The sequence below is a fragment of the Mesoplodon mirus genome, assembly GCF_964341445.2.
Source record: "Mesoplodon mirus genome assembly, chromosome: 6".
Classification (NCBI taxonomy): Eukaryota; Metazoa; Chordata; class Mammalia; order Artiodactyla; family Ziphiidae; genus Mesoplodon; species Mesoplodon mirus.
The window spans coordinates 144421912-144439596 of record NC_138982.1 but is presented as its reverse complement, the minus strand read 5'-3'; the positions used below and the strand labels follow the sequence as shown (position 1 = coordinate 144439596).

Genomic DNA, 17685 nt, shown 5'->3' with positions numbered 1-17685 from the left:
TTATGGGTGAAAGATCAAAATTTACTAAACTTAAAAGAGAAAAATGAAATCTATAAATCCTAACAAAAAAGCATAGAGAGAAAAACAGGCCTGTAGCTTTGTAGCCTTAACAAATGTTGATTTAAAAATAACCTCAAGGGCTTCCCTGGTGGCGCAGTGGTTGAGAGTCCGCCTGCCGATGCAGGGGACACGGGTTCGTGCCCCGGTCTGGGAAGATCCCACATGCCGCGGAGCGGCTGGGCCCGTGAGCCATGGCCGCTGAGCCTGCGCGTCCGGAGCCTGTGCTCCGCAACGGGAGAGGCCACAACAGTGAGAGGTCCACATACCGCAAAAAAAATAAAAAAAAATAAAAAATAACCTCAAATAATCTCTTCTCAAAAGAGAAGAGCTCAAAAGCCTCATTTCAAAGGGCATTAAAAACTCACGGCAAGCGGAACAACTAAGCCCGTGCACCACAGCTACTGAGCCTGCACTCTAGAGCCCGCGAGCCACAACTACTGAATCCTGCGAGCCACAACTACTGAGCCCACACACCTAGAGCCTGTGTTCCTCAACAAGAGAAGCCACCGCAATGAGAAGCCCGCGCACCACAACCAAGAGTAGCCCCTGCTCGCCGCAACTAGAAAAAGCCTGCGTGCAACGAAGGCCCAACGCAGCCAAAAATAAAAAATAAATAAATTTATTAAAAAAAAAAAGTTTGATGGTTTTTGTGGAGGTCTTCTGTAGCCGTGGTTAATTAATCCTGAAACACTTCATGTCACTATACTTTCTGGTGGACTGCTGGGTAAGAAATGCCCCCAGTCTGTGCAGGCTAACCTTGTACCCGCCAACATTTCTAACAGCTTATGGAGAGTCTACTGGTTTTTCTCAGCACACACAGATGCAATCCCAATCAAGATTCCTGCTGGTTTTGCAAAACTCAAAAAATTTCAAAATATCCTACAAGGCCACGAGTAACAACTAAGAAGTGGGTAGCAGCACAGGAACAGGCAAACAGGCCAATATAACAGCAGAAATGAGGCACCGGACTCGTCAGGGCTGGAAGGAAAAGTACCAAAGGTGCAAACAGCTTTGGAATTGGGATGCTTTTACAAACACCTCTCTGAACTCAATCAATTGCTGCGAAGTGCTGGTGAACCCGGCGTTCTGGTGCTGCTCGCCACACACACCGTATGTGGTCAACCACGCGCCCCCGCTTAGCCACGGGCACGCGGACTCTCGGCGACCTGGGCGGGCCAAGCAGCAGCTCCCGCAAGATCAGAGCCGCGTCAGAGTCCTGTTTACGCGGCCCGCGCTAACGCAGGGACGCACAGAGAGCTGGTCCAGAGGGTCCATCTTCATTTCGCACTGCCAGCGTTAGTGAGGGCGGGAAGGAAAACGAGGGAGGGGCTGTCTTCCCAGGGTCTATATATGTCCAGACCTACGTGCGGCACTTTCAGAGCGCATCCCCAAACCCTGACACGCCTCCCGAGATGGGGGTCTTTGTCCCCTCCTCTTCAACGTGGCCTACACTCTGCTACTTGCTGGGAAGCAGGAGAGCGCATCCGGAGCAACGCTGTGTGACTCCAGGGCTGCGGAAGCTCCCGCCGCCGTGTTCACCAGGACACTCGCTCCTGGAGCCCCCAGAAGTAAGAAGTCTGACCAAACAGGGCGCCCCCTGCGCTCACTGTGAGGAAGCCCAGGCCACAGCGAGAGTCCACGCAGAGGTGCTTTGGTCAGCGGCCCAGCTCGTGTCCCAGCTAACAGGCAGCATCGACTTCCAGATTTGAGAAAACCCCTCCGAAAGACTCCAGCCCTCAGCCACCCAGCCATCCTAGCTGAGGACCCCAGCCTTGTGGGGCAGAGACGGGCCGTTCCCACCGCAGCCCTTGCGAACTCCTGGCCACCAGACCCATGAGCAGAGCGAGGTGGGCGGCCTCCTGTGCCCCCGCCAGCAGGGACCGGAGCGCTGGGCAGTCTCTGGAGCCCTGCTGATGAGCAGACAGGTACAAAGAGGCGGAGCGCCTTTGAGAGGCCGATCTGTCTGGCTCCCAGGCCCTGCCATTCCTTCTGTGTGCTATTTCAGAGAACACAGCAGAACTGTCTTGTACAAATTAATAAACAGAACCCTTAATTAAATAGAGTTGGGAGGCCAGCAGGCGCACTCCCACGCCCCGACGGTAGGGCCGCCCGACAGAAAGTGCACAGACTCCTCTTCCCGCCTGGCAAGGCCTCAGCCAAGGAGACACTGCCCAGCCCCACCCAGCAGTGAAAAGCCACCGGATGGTCCCCATTCCTCCAGCAGACTCTCGACTCCAGAGCCCTCCTCTTCTGGCCACGCAGGGCCTTGCACGAGCTCCCCTTGGTTGCAGACCCCAGATGTCAATTCTTCGTTGGTCCCGAATAAACCCAGTTTTGCTGGAGAAGTAACCAGCAGTCTATCTGTTTTATGGCAACCGTTTCTAAGATAACTGTACAACTCACAAGGAAGTCAGGCGAAGGTTTGACAGTCTGACAACTTGGATGCCTACAAATGTTAATTACATCAATTCAATCTATGAATTATAGTGTCATTCAAAACGCGAAACACTAAGAGAATGGATGAAGAAGGTGAACCACCAGGTACACACCACAAATGACCTTCAGTCATGTAACGTTCAACGCTGCACACACGGGTAACTCTGCTTTGCAAACATTAACGAGTCTAAAGAAAATGACGGCCTGGTGGTAAGAAGTGTACAAGTGGCATCTCCCAATAACAGCCAAGGTTTGCAAGTCAGACATCTCCAAAATATCCTAACAATTACTGAAAAGGAAAGGAACTCCTCCTTCCTGACCGATCAACATGTATGAGAAATACATGATGCAGCCGCCGTATGTTGCCAGCACATGGTAACGATACTACCCGTGAGCATGTAAGAGTTGAAATGCTGGGCGATGAAGACCCCAACTGCAACCGTCAAGTTTATTTTCCAGAATTTCACTTTGGAGAAGAGCCACCTGGTGTTGATTCAACAACTAAGCTTTTAGACACAATCACGGACCATCACACCTCCACTCCCTGAGCTCCCCGTGATATGCCTCCGGGCCTCTCTCCCATGGCCACTCTTCCCAACCCCACCCATCCCCCAAGTCCATTCTCCACACTGCAGCCCCAGTGATGGGATTTCTTAAGGCTTGCTGCTTTCCCTCTGGTATCAATTTTCAGAGGAACGTGCTGGTTCCCTAGCGTTCCCGAACAGTGACCAGTGAGGCTGTGAGCCACGGGTTTAAACATGTAAAAACTAAGTACAGCTTTTTTATATATGTATATATTTTCTGATGTTCCAAATTATCCCATCTTTTTCCAATGTAAGCCCCTTCAGTTACCTCCTACAGCTTTTAACACACTAGTAATCCTTGATAGCTTTCTTGCTTTCAGGTAAAACGAGATACTCCAGGCTCATGTTGTTTATTTTCTGTGTCAGACCCAGACTTTGCCATTGATCCAAGGGGCTTTGATTCCAATGGGAAATGATATGTAGAAACCACAGTCTAGGTGTTGTGTGCTCATGGCTACTGGTTGGTCACTGTTTCTAGCCTTTCCAATGGACAGGGATAAGAAATGTTTTCTCAAAAAAATTTTTTAAAAACAAATTAACACTGATACCTCCAATTCAAATTGGGGATTACAGGGTATTTACTTTACTTCAAATTAATATTTGTATATCTCTTTTCTTACCCTGAAAATACCTTCCAAATGACAGTAACATAATAACTTATTGATCATTTTATATATGTGTGTGTATGTGTGTGTATGTATATATATCTATAGTTTCAAAATAATATGAATATTGCTACTAAGAATACAAGTACTAAAAATTGTTTAAGATTTCTTTGTAGTTCCTTTGTCTTCAGGATTTATCCTACTAGGATAGATGTACAATCCAATTTGTTTTGAAGTCACTGGAAACAATAATTCTCTGTGCACTTAAGCCACCAATTCAATTCCTAGTTAGGTTCTTGGTTTTTTTTTTTTTTGGCTGTGCTGGGTCTCTGTTGCTACGCGTGGGCTTTCTCTAGTTGCGGCGAGCAGGGGCTACTCTTCGTTCGCTGTGGTTCGTGTGCTTCTCACTGTGGTGGCTTCCCTTGCTGCAGAGCACGGGGTCTAGGTGCAGAGGTTTCAGTAGTTGTAGCCCACAGGCTTAGCTGCTCCGGGACATGTGGGATCTTCCCGGACCAGAGATAGAACCCGTGTCCCCCTGCACTGGCACACAGATTCTTAACCACTGGACCACCAGGGAAGTCCTCTTTTCTTTTTTTTTTTTTTAAGTATAATTTCCATGTTATTGTGTTTTCAGAGAAGAGTATTTCTTCAGTCTTTAAGGACTTAGTTCCTTACTTGGGCTTTGGTGGAGGCCATGGGGCAGCACCCGCAGGTCTAAGTCAGGGTGGGAGAGTTCCAACCTTCCGGCTTCCCGAGAACCATTCTTGACTACCATGCTGTGCTCACACAGTAACGTACTTTCACATATAGCTTGGGAAGCACACAGGTGTCGAAAACACTTGCTTCGGAAAAGTCCCTGATGGCTTCGGCCTCTACTATGTTCCAAATGACGAACTTCTTAATGGGCTTATTCTTGGGCATGCATTGGGCACAGCTGGCTCGGCCCCTTTTGGCGTGACCATTTTTCCTTCTTGGTCATCTTGGAAGCAAGGAGGCAAGGGAGCCCTAGTTAGATTCTTTTGATTCATTTTGCTTTAATTTTTAGGTAGTCCTCCCCCCTCCTTTTGATTTAATTTTACTATAGAAGATACGTTTAGAAACCTAATCTATAACCCTGTCCCCTCTCCAATAAGGAACCCCATTTTAACTAGTCTGGGGTTTAAGCTTTTTTATCATAAGCAAATATTTATACACCTCTCTCGGATAAAAGTGCATGCTCTTCTCAGCTCTGGGCCTTCCTTTTCTCACTTACCGTACCCTAAAGATGCTTCACGGTAGGTTGTCATCACCTTCACTCCTGTTTACAGCTGCAGACTGAGGACTACAGGTGTAGCAGACTCAGTGCAGTTACTTAACCAGCCCCTCTGTGGACATGGGTATGTTTCCAAGTCTTCAAAGGGATCTTCTGGAAAACCCAAATCTGATCAAGACACACCCACTTAAAACCCTTCAGAGGATTCCGACCGCCTACAAGATACAGATCATAACTTGTAACGCAGCACGACTGTTCAGCGTGATTGGGTCCTTACTGCGCTCCTCCCTCCCTGCCCCCCATCACCCCACTCCCCGCACGGCCAGCACACCAGGCCCTTCCAGGCTCTTCAGAGCCCTGGGCTTCCCTCAACCCCCAAAGCCTCTGAGCACAGTTCCCACCCCCATCTAGACTGGTCATCCTAATCCTCGGCCCCTCGCCCACTCCTGCTCCCTTGGACCATTCACATCAGTCATCCCCATCTTAGAAGAGCTGCCCCTGACCTCTGACCCACATCTCAGAGCAAAACATGCCTTCCTTTTACAGTCCTTCCGACAGCTGTAATCTTACATTATTCGGATGGGCCTTGGATTAACTTGTGCCTTTACTACTTCCTGGCAGGAAGGAGCCGTGTCTGTTTTTGTTCACCATTATACTCCCCACCACCAAGGCAATGTCTGGTACACAGCAGGTGCACAGTAATTTTGTTAGTGAATGGTTGTTACATTTAACACAGTAAGTATCTGTTCCATGAAAGTCTGATCTAACTCACGCCAGTGCCTTTTCTTTTCTTTTTTTTTTTTTTCTTTTCAGTGCCTTTTAAAAATGATAGATCTTGGGACTTCCCTGGTGGCACAGTGGTTAAGAATCCGCCTGCCAACGCAAGGGACACGGGTTCGAGTCCCGGTCCGGGAAGATCCCATATGCCACAGAGCAACTAAGCCCATGCGCCACAACTACCGAGCCTGCGCTCTAGAGCCCACGAGCCACAACTACTGAGCCTGCATGCCACAACTACTGAAGCCTGCACATCTACAGCCCGTGCTCCACAACAAGAGAAGCCATTGCAATGAGAAGCCTGTGCACCACAACGAAGAGTAGCCCCCGCTCGCCACAACTAGAGAAAGCCTGTGCACAGCAACGAAGACCCAACACAGCCATAAATAAATAAAATTTTTTTTAAAAAGAATTTCTAAAAAAATTTTTAAAAGATAAATCTTGACTACCTTCTCCATTTCATCTAAAGTTGCTGGTCTGTACAAGTTTTCTACCTCCAAGTTCAATTCGTATTTATTTATTTAGTTGCACCGGGTCTTAGTTGCGGCAGGCAGACTCCTTAGCTGCAGCATGCAAACTCTCAGTTGCGGCATGCATGTGGGATCTAGTTCCCTAACCAGGGATCAAACCTGGGCCCTCTGCATTGGGAGCTCGGGGTCTTACCCACTGCGTAACCATGGAAGTCCCTCCAAGGTCAATTCTGATCATTTATATCTTCTTCATAAACTATCCACAGCTTTTCAAATTTACTGCCATCAAATTGTACATGGATGTTCTTACTTGTAAAATTTTCATATCTGTAGTCATATCCCTTTTTATTTATTTATTTTATTAATTTATTTATTTTTGGCTGCGTTGGGTCTTCATTGCGGAGCACAGGCTCTAGGCATGCAGGCTCAGTAGTTGTGGCGCACGGGCTTAGTTGCTCCGTGGCATATGGGATCTTCCCGGACCAGGGCTCGAACCCGTGTACCCTGCATTGGCAGGCGGATTCTTAACCACTGCACCACCAGGGAAGTCCCCATCTTCTTTTTCCTCTAAAATGTACTATGTATGGCTCTAGGGCTGTACAAAAACAGGCCGCAGTGGGACGTGGCCCATAGGCCTGTAGTTTGCCAACCCCAGGCCTAAAGTTTAGCTGTCCCAAGAGACATGTTATACTTGACAAATATAACCCCAGCTACAGTGCACTCTGACTCAGCTTTGGTGATGTCAAGTCTCTTGCACTTTTCACTTAATCCACACACACGCTGGTGCGGCCAGGCAGCTCCCTCCCTCCCAGGCTGCCACACCCACCCAGCTAGGCTTCAGTTTCCCAGCAGGGCACCTCCCCAGCTGCTCTCAGAAGCTGCTCTAAGAGGTCCACCAATTCCACTAACCGAGAAACGCAAGAAATTCTGGGGTAATTTCAGTCTTAGTGGCTGTGAGAGCCGGTTATGAAGCCAGAAAAGGGCTGGGAGACAATACACACTATATCTCTGGATTTTAGGGGGCAGTTACTTATCTTTCCCAAAACATTTAATTGATGATCCTTTTCTAAACCAAACCTGTGTATTAATAAAGCTAAGAAAGCTGTCAAGGAACCCAAGACTCTCAAAATTCTATATTCAAAAAAACAGATCCTTTCCAAGACACCTTGCAGGACACCAGTTGTACGTCACTACAGTGCAATCAATTTTCATTCTGTGTGTGGGAGGGTTGAGGTGACTGCCACTCGAGAACACCAGTCAAATGTCCCCTGCCTTCTATCCTGGCTCCATGTCCCATCCCAGGGAGGTGTTCAGTCAAGAACTCATTCTGAGGAAAACGTTTATCAAGATATCACTTTATTTTTCAAGCAAGGTTTTGGGAGGTACCACTTGAAGTTTAATCTTCAAATAAAATCAGATGTTAAATCCTGTTAAAATCTATCCCCCCAAAATATTTCCAAGCCAACCACCTATGTCCACAAGAGACACAGCAAAATTCTAACAACAAAGGTGTTTAATGGTTTCAGAATCCATTTCAGTAAATTCTGAGCTGAATGGCCTTTCACAGCTGACAGAAGTTAAATTCACACCACAGCTTTGTTTTTAGGACCGTGACTATCACTGGCATCATTAAAAACTGGTATTTAAAACTTTCATGATATACTTGCTGTTAACGGTCAATGAATACGTTGTAGGAAAAACAGGAACCCCAACCCTTCAAGGCAAGGGCTCTTTCATGGGACAATCTTTCTCCCTAGGGTACTGCTGAGCTCAGGGACAGACCACCATGGACGTAGGCCTGGCAGCACCATCCCTACCCTGATCGGGCTGGCGCTCAGCTTGGCAGCCCAGAGGATGATCAAATAAACATGGGAAACAACAAGACCTAAATGCTTGAAAGGCTTCACGTCGGGCATGGCCAGAAGATAAAAGAGATTTAGGCAAATATTTAAAATGAGAAATGTGTCAATTTTGTAAATACATGAAAACATATGTAACAACACTGACTAAAAACACAACTCAAAGGAGCTGAACTGATGAATTTGTAAAAATTTATGCCTATCCCATTAAACTCGGGTTCCACACAAGGCATTTTGGGAAATGCCGTTCTAGGTCAGTACCTCTCAACCAGGGGGGATTTTTGTCCCCCAGGGAACACTTGGCGATATCTGAATACATTTCTGGTCGTCACAACTGAGGGTGGGGGTCCCTCTGGTGTCTGCTAAAATCCCACAATGCACAGGACACGAAGTACCCAGCCCCAAATGTCAGTGGGGCCCCAGCTTTGAACGCCTGCCGTAGAGGATCACAGGGGTGTTTCACTTAGGCTGCAATAAATTGTGCTGAAATAAATATTTGTTTTATAGGGTTCTTTTTTTCAATTAATTTATTTATTTATTTATTTATTTTTGGCCGTGTTGGGTCTTCGTTGTTGCGCGCGGGCTTTCTCCAGTTGCGGCGAGCAGGGGCTACTCTTCGTTGTGGTGCACGGGCTTCTCATTTCTCATTGTGGTGGCTTCTCTTGTTGCAGAGCACGGGCTCTAGGCGTGCGGGCTTCAGTAGTTGTGGCACGTGGGCTCAGTAGTTGTGGCTCGCAGGCTCCAGAGCACAGGCTCAGTAGTTGTGGCGCACAGGCTTAGTTGCTCTGCGGCATGTGGGATCTTCCCGGACCAGGGCTTGAACCCATGTTCCCTGCATTGGCAGGCGGATTCTTAACCACTGCGCCACCAGGGAAGCCCACATATTTGTTTTAAAAAAAACTGTGCACAAACACATAACTGAACTTAGACTATCACAAAGTTAAATTCCTGATTTTTAATGCAAAAAAAAAATACAAACTTTGTTAAAATGTCTCAAACAACGTGTGACATATAGTGAGGGCTTGCCAAACTCTCGTGAAGGCGTTCTCTCTGAAAGTCCGATCAGACTGTTCAGGAAGCTGCGATCACAATTCCTACCATCCACAGTCCCTTCCGAGTGACCCCGCCCACCACTGCAGATCCTGCTGAAAGGAGCCCACCCCTCCCTGGGGAGAGCTCGGGTACCAGGAGCCCCTGGCGCCCAGGTCGGCACCTGGGGGACACAGTGGAAGGCGAGAGAGCTCTCACCCTGTCTCCAGGATGTGCGCTGGGAAACAGGAAGAGGATGAGGTGGGCAGAGCTGGGAAACGGAGAACCTGCAGGGAGACAGCGTGCAGAAGCAGACAGTGTGCAGAAGCAGCCAGCGGTTAAGAGCAACAGTGGAAGCGAACGGGGAAGGTCAAGACCAGGGTGGCAGCCGGATCCCACCAGGGCCCAAGCCGCAGTTCCATCAGCCCCGAGGCCCAGCACTACCTTGGTCCCTAGATTCCTTTTTTCCTTTTTCCTGTGTGACCCTAAACCCCTGGACTTGAAGTCGGCCCGCTCCCTGCCGTCCTGGGGCCTGTCTACAACAGCCAGGCGTCCATCAAACACAGACGCAAACGCTAAAAGCATTTCCCACCACGTGCCCTGCAGCCTGCCACCAACAAGGCTCTGCTAGGCCAGAGGTTACACCAAATGACACACACCGTTTGGGTGGCAGGGTCGCCCTGAACAGAAATAATCCCCCAGACAGGAGCGCATCACCCCATACTGAGCAGCTCACCCTGAGGGGAGGGATGACAAAGCCTGCTGCTGGACCCGTCAGGACGAGCACACGCCAACACTGAAGGGAAGACTCAGGACAAAGGGCATCTGAAAGGTTCGCTGACTCACTGGCCCTCAATCCTGCCACGTGACTGACCAGTACTTTTGAAGACTCTGACGAAGCCGTAGGACCCTTTCCCCAGGGAATCCTAGACGGAGCGAAGCAGCCGCTCTGTCCCCTCCCCAGGTCCCCCAGACGCGTCCTCAGAGCCACAGTGCCTCTGCATCAGGAGTCTGAAACCACCTTGTCAGACGGCAGGTCTGCTGGGTCAGTACCAGGCCCTCTGTGAGTGAGACTCCCAGAAACAGTGACTAGACCAGTGGGGCTGACACACCGACACCAGGCACAGCTGCTGGCGACGGCACCCAGCAGCTAGGCACCCTGTCCACTCGCTGGAGGGCAGACAACACGGCCGGAGGGGCCTCATTTGATGGGGGCCTTTGCAGCCAGGCCTTTCCGACCAAACCACCATGCCTCCCGGCCCCTGAATGTTTATTCTAGCAATTTCCACACTGAACCTTTTCTGCACTGTATTTCACTTTCCACATCTTCTTAAACAGATCGTACAAGACAGAACAGTAACCTATCACAGTTGTGAGTCATCACAACTGGTGTCAGGCGGTAAACCCACGTGGCCTCACCCCACTATGACCCCATACTGTGAAGCTCTGGGTTCCCTCGGCTGCACTGTTTTTACTTCCTCATCTCCCTTACCATCAGTATAAGCATTTGAGGAAGGAAAAAGGAGGCACATACATATTCCTACTAAGGGATGGGCTGAGAGTAAATAGCCTTCCAGTGCACAGGTTCTTAACTTGGTCTCTGTGAACCTGAATGAGAAAAAAAAATCACATCTTTATTTGCAATAACATCTGGCTGAAATTTAACACTCATTCAATTCCACCGGTAGACATGAAATCCTGAAGAGCACCTGTGACTTCTTCATCACCCGAAACCACAGGTATTTTCACAAACCATTAGCATCATACACTCAAAAAGAAATTATTAGAGCCAGTGTTCAATCTGTTACTAAGTGAGCTACTAAAAAGCATGTAAAGAAATGTATCACCAGTTTGGTTCAATATTTTGATAACTGTACTTCAGTGTAATAGGTTCTCTTCTTGATCCTCTCACTTTTTCTAAACGTTTGTAGGAGGAGTCTGGAGGCCAGCAGAGCGCCGGGAAAGGTCCCCTGAGGCGCATGATTTGCATCAGTCCAGAAGTTTCAAGGTTTTCTTCTAAACAGTTTCAATTAGTTTGAAACAAAAGCGAAAGTTATAACCAGAATGTTACCTTTCACTAATCCTAAGTAATACTTTCCTAAAGTTACAACACACTGATACGGAAATGTAAATGCAGTACACTAGAGGACAGCTGTTTACACCCAGTTCCATTAATGCTGACACTTAAATCCTCAGCATAGAACGTTCATCTTCTGAGTCATACTTCACCTACCATAGTTCAATTCCCACTTGTAAATCTCCGAAGCAGGAAGAGTCCTTCCACTGCTGCCTTCCGAAAGCCCTGTGTCAGTCAATATCACACAACCGTGCATCGCTGATTCAACCAAATGCTGTAACTAAACGATCTACATACCACTCTCCACGCTCAGTAAATTAGGAAAAAAACTGATGCAAAGCAGATTTGAGTCAGTGAACCATTTTCCAAATGCATGTACAACTAGATTTGAGAGTATCACCAATAACTGTACTGGAAAAATTTTTACATTTCACTTCGATTCTTCCATACAATATTCAAAATACATTATATAGGGCCTCCCTGGTGGCGCAGTGGTTGAGAGTCCGCCTGCCGATGCAGGGGATGCGGGTTCGTGCCCCGGTCTGGGAGGATCCCATATGCCGCGGAGCAGCTGGGCCCGTGAGCCACGGCCGCTGGGCCTGCGCGTCCGGAGCCTGTGCTCCGCAACGGGAGAGGCCACAACAGTGAGAGGCCCGCATACCGCAAAAAGAGAAAAAAAAAAAAAATACATTATATAAAATTATGTATTATATAAATACATAAATCCCTTTTCAATATGTCAGGAAAAATCAAACAAGTATACCCAACGAAAGCTGAGGGTTTCATTTACCATAAAGTAGAAAGCACTCCCTTCCTAAGGAAAAACCAGTAGTTTCTATTAAAAACTAAGTCTTGGGATCAAGATTAATTTCAACCCCCTTACGAATGGCACATCTATCCTGGATGGTTGCAGGTATGCGATCAAATTTAATAAATGCATATTCGCGCATGTATAGGTATCCCCCCCGCAAGGATCTGTCTTCTGCCCTTACCCGCCCCCCCCCGTCGCCCCGCTCCCCCCCCCCCGGGACTCCGACCCCAGCAGCACGCACTGAGACGCATTCTAGGAGTCAAACTTCACGAAGGAGAACCTGGCTGGCCGAGGCTCGGAACCGCTAACAAAACAGCGTTTCAACAGCCCCGACGATGATATAAAGCAGACTAACGCTCCCTGCCTTTTCTGAAATGACTCACGATCTCTTTCTAAAGGAATGTGGAATTCCAGCGAGTGGCCAGACCGTGCCCGACGCGCCCAGGCCTCTACTTCACATCGGCCGTTTATTACTCGCGACGCATTTGTCACTCATTCCAGACACCGAGCACTAGGCTCCCTCCCAGTCTCGGACTCGGCGGCGGCCACCGCACGGCCTCGGGGGACCCCCGAAGCACCCCAGCCGCCGCCGCCCCCACCCCCACGACGCCGGCCCCGCCCCCGCGCGCGCGCCCGTTCCCGGCCCCGCCCCTGCGCGCCTCCTCAGCCTGGGCCCCGCCCCCGCCGCGCGCCCCCCGCCCCTCCCGCGCAGGGGCGCGCGCCGCGCTCCGAGAGGGACGGTTAGGAGCGCGCGCCTAACCACGGGCCCCGCGCGGCGGCGGCGGCGGCGGCGGCGGAGCCTTCCAGAAATTTCCGCGTCCCTAACCCCACACCGAAAAACAAGCGGAGCGCGCCCTCGCGCCGGCCCGGCGGACAGCGCCCCTCCCCGCGGCCGCGGTTCCCCTCCCCCACCCGCGCCCCCTCCCCGCCCCCTGCCCCGGGCGGCGGGTCTGGCGCGGCCCTCCCGGGCGGCGGCAACCCGCGGAGACTCGGGCGGCGGCGGCGGGGCGGCGGCCGCGGCGCCTGCAGGCCGGCGTGATTGATAGTGACGGGGCGGCGGAGCGGCGGCGGCGGCAGAGCGGTTGAGTGACAGCTTACCTGGGTGCCAATCTTCATCACACTGACAAGCGGCTGCAGCAATCGGGACCCGCAGTGCCGCGCCCGCGTCCAACCGTCACGCCGACGCTGGGCCACGCGACACAGCCTCGCTCAATGGGAGGAGGGCGACGCCGACGCGCGCCTCATCAATATTCACATAGGGGGCGGGGCCTTCCGGGCCCGGGCCCCGCCCCGGCCCGGCGCCGCGACGGCCGGGGGCGGGGCCTGGCGCCGGGGGCGGAGAGTTCGCCGGGGGCTGGCGGCGGCCGGCCCCACCCCCGCCTCGCTCCCCAGTCGGGCCCCGCCCACGACCGCCGCGCCGCGGAGCGAGGAGAGGCCCACCCCGCTGGCCGCGAGCCCCGCCTCACTACTACGCAGCTGGGGGCGTGGCCTGATCGCGCCACGCCTCCTCCGCTCGCTCCTCAGCGGCCGGGGGAGGTGTGTGCTGGGGCTCCGGTGGGCGAGACCATCCGCGATGGTCCGGCAGGGAGGGCGGGCTGTACCATCCGCGGTAGGAGCCTCGGGTCCTCTTCGCGCGCCCGGGCTGCCCTCGGAGGCCGGGCCGTGCGGGCGTTTGGCGCCCAGCGCCCTACTCTGCGCAGCGCCCTCTTTGTGTACAGGTCCGCGGCAGCCCCTCGCTTTCTTCCCCGCGATGCGCACGTGCGTCCCGAGCGCGGCGGCTGTGCCCAGAGACCCGCCTGACCCCGGGCGCCCTTAGCCCTGGTCCGGGCTCCAGCCACCGCAGCACGCTCGTCTCTGGTCTCGCGCTCTGCCCTCAGGCACCTGTCCCCCGGTGATCCACGCAAGGCCCCGTCTGCAGGTGAAGTGGCCTCCCTTAGAGCGACCCGGAAAGTGTGGTCCGTATTTCAAGGTGGACTTTCAAAGGCGGTGCTGCCTTGCGCCCGCGGGCCCCGCCGGTGGCCGTGCGCTCCAAGACGTTAAGGGAAGGGCAGGCCTTCCCTAGTGCAGAGGAACGGGGCTTGGCCGACTGCCCATTTTTGCAGAAACCTTCCTCCTGTGTGGGATCGCTGTCTAGAGAAGGGCTCCCGCGCTGCTCCGGGAAGAAGCAGACCCAGGACGGGAACACGTGGCTGGAAGGTGCCTGGGGTGGGTTCAGTTGTGAACAGCTCGTCAGGACATCCATCCCTCCTCTAAGTCTTCAGCATTCCACCAACACCAGGAAGCCACAGACAGTCTGTGTGGCCCTGCAGAACGGCTCTGTTTTCCAGAGAGTAGGTCGTAGCAGCGCTTGGGCTCAGGGGAGGCCAGTGAGCCACTGACCAGTGGAAAGCTGGAGAGAGGGGACCCCAGAATCTCAGTGATGCAGACCGGCTACCGATATGTGCAGGGCCCAGTGCAACATGGAAATGCACGTCCCTTGTTCAAAAGGTGTTAAGAATTTTAAGGCAGGGACAGCAGAGCATTATACGAAGCTCGGGCCCAGCCGTCTGCACTGGTCACAGGCGCGGTGCAGCAGCCGTGGCCTCACTGGCATCATTCTGGTGCTGGCCCAGGGCTGAAGCTTTCACCTGGTTCCCATCAGGTGTGTGGGGCAGCAGCGATCTCGGACCAGGAAGACCTGGGGGTGTGCAGCCCCCTGAGAGCCAGGTACAAGTTACCGGGCAGGTGAGGCCCAGGCCCTGCGCCCCAGCCTGGCCTCTGCGCCGGGTCTCCTCTGCCCGTGGCCCCCACGATCCGCCCGCTCTTTCTTTTCTCCTCTCTACAGGGCCATCCCCAGAAAAGAGGAAGAGCTGCAAGTGCCGTCAGTGATCCCCTCCAGGTTTGCGGCTCTAAGGCTCACACAGTTGGGGGCCCTCTTTAGGAAAAATAATTCAAAATGAGGTAGAAGTGGGGTCACGGAGGGCGAGGCTTCCTTTGCTTCCGTTTACCTCCCTCCACAGCCTGCCCCCTAGTATTGGCACCCGGGTGGTTTACTAACAGAAAAGGAACGTTTGTGCACAATCAGCTCTTCTGAGTACTTTCCTTCCAATTTCTTTTTTATAAAGATTTGCTACTATTTTCCCAAGGACCACGTCTAGGCGTGTGACATGAAAAGCCTCATATAATTGTTTATAGAACTGTCCAGAAGACAGCAGGTGCTGTGAGGCCAGGAGGGGAGAGCATAATAGGTGGGCACAGGCAGGGAGGCGGAGGAACGCTTTGAGGGACCCACAGGAAAGGCAGAAAGAACTCTGCCAAGGCGCCGGCCAGCCTGACAGAGCCCCGCTCTGTGCAGCCCTGTCTCAAGCTGGAGCGGGTTGGGGAGAATGTAGGAGAAAGGCGAGCCTTGGACCCTGCCTGGCGGAGCTTATGAGCCAGTGCACAAAGCCTGGGGTAGCCTAGATGGGGTGCAGGGAGCTTCACTGTGTGGGGGACATTACGGGGTGAAGGCTGGAGGAGGTGACGGGGGCAGGTAGGGCTTGGGCCATCCTCAGAGGATGGCTGGGATCTGGGGCTTGGGTAAGAAAAACGAGTGAGAAAAACACCTAAATATAAGGGCAAGTCTCTTGGCTTGTTATGGCGGCCAGTGTGGCTGATGTGTAAGCTGCTTCAGTTTGCATAGGTGAGCAGGAAGTCACCAGCGATGAGTAGGGGATGATCCTTTTAAAAATATGTCAGACCTCATCACTGCTGTGCTCAACCCCTCTGAGTGTTACCCATCTCATTCAGAGCAAAAACAAAGTCTATGCAGAGCCCCTGAGGGTCTCCCAGATCTCTCTCCCCTCTGCACTTCTGACCTCAGCTCCCACCACCCTTCCCCTCACCCACTCTGTTCCAGTCTGCCACCTTGCGGCTCCTTGCTCTCTGCAAGCATGATTCAGCCTCAGGGCCTTTGCACTGCCTATTCCCTGTGCTTGAAGCACTCTTCCCAAAGATATCTGCATGGCTTTCTCCCTCACTCCCTGAAATCTTTCTCAACATCACTTTCTCAGAAGAGGTTTAGAATTGCAAACTCCCAACCCATTCCCTATCCTCCTCACTGTGCTTCCTCCTCTGTGGTACTTGTGTAGATACATGTAACATATGATGTAACTGTATAACCATGTAACTTGTTTATTATGTCTATCATCCAACACTCCCACCCCCAATAAACACACACATAAACACTAGAATCTACTCTCCAGGAGAACAAGAATTTTACTCTGTTTTGTTTACTGATGTATACCAAGCCCCTGTACTAGTGCCTGGCAAGTAAATATTTGTTGAATGCCTGAACGAGTGCTTCTGAGGCATGGTGTATTGGTTATCTATTGCTTCATAAAAAATTATCCCAAACTTAGTGTCTGAAAACAACATACATTATCTCAAATATATGTGGGTCAGGAATCCGGGTGTGTCTTGAGTGGGTCCTCTGCCTCAGGGCCTGTCACGAGTGGCCGTCACAGCTGGGGTCTCATTTGAAGGCTTGACTGGGGAAGGATCCATTTCCAAGCGCACATCGTTGTGGGCAGATGGACTGAGGGCCTCAGGTCCTTGCTGGCTCTTGGCTGGAGGCCCCTTCAGTTTCTTGCCACATGGACCTGTTCAGAGAGGAAAACAGCAGCTTGCTTCATCCAAGCCAGCAAGGAATAGAGTCTACTAGGCAGACAGAAGTTACACTGTTATGTAAAGTAATCCCAGAAGCATCTTCCCATCACCCTTGTCTATTCTATTGGTTAGAAGCAAGTCTCGGGTCCTGCCCACACACAAGGGGAGGGGGTCACAGGAAGACACAAACACCAGGAAGAGAGGATCCCCCAGGACCATCTTAGGGCCCACCCAAGTGGTATTTCGTTTTCTGTGTAAAAGAGAGCACTGTGGTGTAGTCAGAAGAGCCCTGGGCTTGCAGTCTGCAGTGCTGGGGGTGGAGTCTGGCTTTGCCACTTGCCGTGTGAATGTGGATGAGGGCACTTGACCTCCCTGAGATCCAGCTCCCTGCCTTCAGTGGGGACTGTCGTACATCTCTTGGGATTCTGCAGAGGATGCAATGAGCTGCGTGTGGAAGGCTCCCAGCACACAGTGAGTGCCCAGGGCCGAGACTGGAGGACCCACGGGTCATCATGCCTGAGCCCCGTTTTTTTTAATTGTGTAACTTTTTTATTATGAAACATTATCTATCTGCAAGGAAGCAGATAGCATATACGTACATTTATATAATAATAAAAGGAATATAAATACTATTTCCCAATCTTGGGAGATAGAACAATGCCATTACCTTTCAAACCCACCGTCCCCTTTCTTAAATGCTTTTCTTTTTCTCTAACCAGAAATAAACATATCCTGACTTCTGTTTTTTGTTTTGTAATTCCTTTGCCCTTCCTTATAGTTTTACCATCTAGGTTTGAAATCTCAAATAATATATATATTTTACTTTTCACTGTTTTAAAACAATATTTGAATTTTATTGAGTCTTGTTCTTTTAACCTAATCTTTGGTTTGAGACATCCATTTATGAGTCTGCACAGTACTGAGGTTCACTCGTTTTTAGGGCTGTACACTATTCCATCTGTATAACCACTGTTTATCCAATCTACTCTTTTTTTTTTTTTGACATCTTTATTGGCGTATAATTACAATGTTGTATTAGTTTCTGCTGTATAACAAAGTGAATCAGCTATATGTATACATATATCCCATATCCCCTCTC

The 17685-nt window shown here is 51.1% G+C and overlaps 1 protein-coding gene across 3 annotated transcripts in view; it reads right to left on the bottom strand.

Annotated features, from left to right (window-relative positions):
* PKNOX1 (PBX/knotted 1 homeobox 1) overlaps positions 1–13173 on the bottom strand; it is a 45445-nt gene extending 32272 nt beyond the window's left edge. For all 3 annotated transcript variants that reach the window (XM_082624831.1, XM_082624830.1, XM_082624832.1), the window contains exon 1: positions 13059–13173. The gene's annotated coding sequence lies outside the window, so the exon portion shown is untranslated. The remainder of the gene's footprint in view (positions 1–13058) is intronic.
* Positions 13174–17685: the final 4512 nt, after the last annotated feature.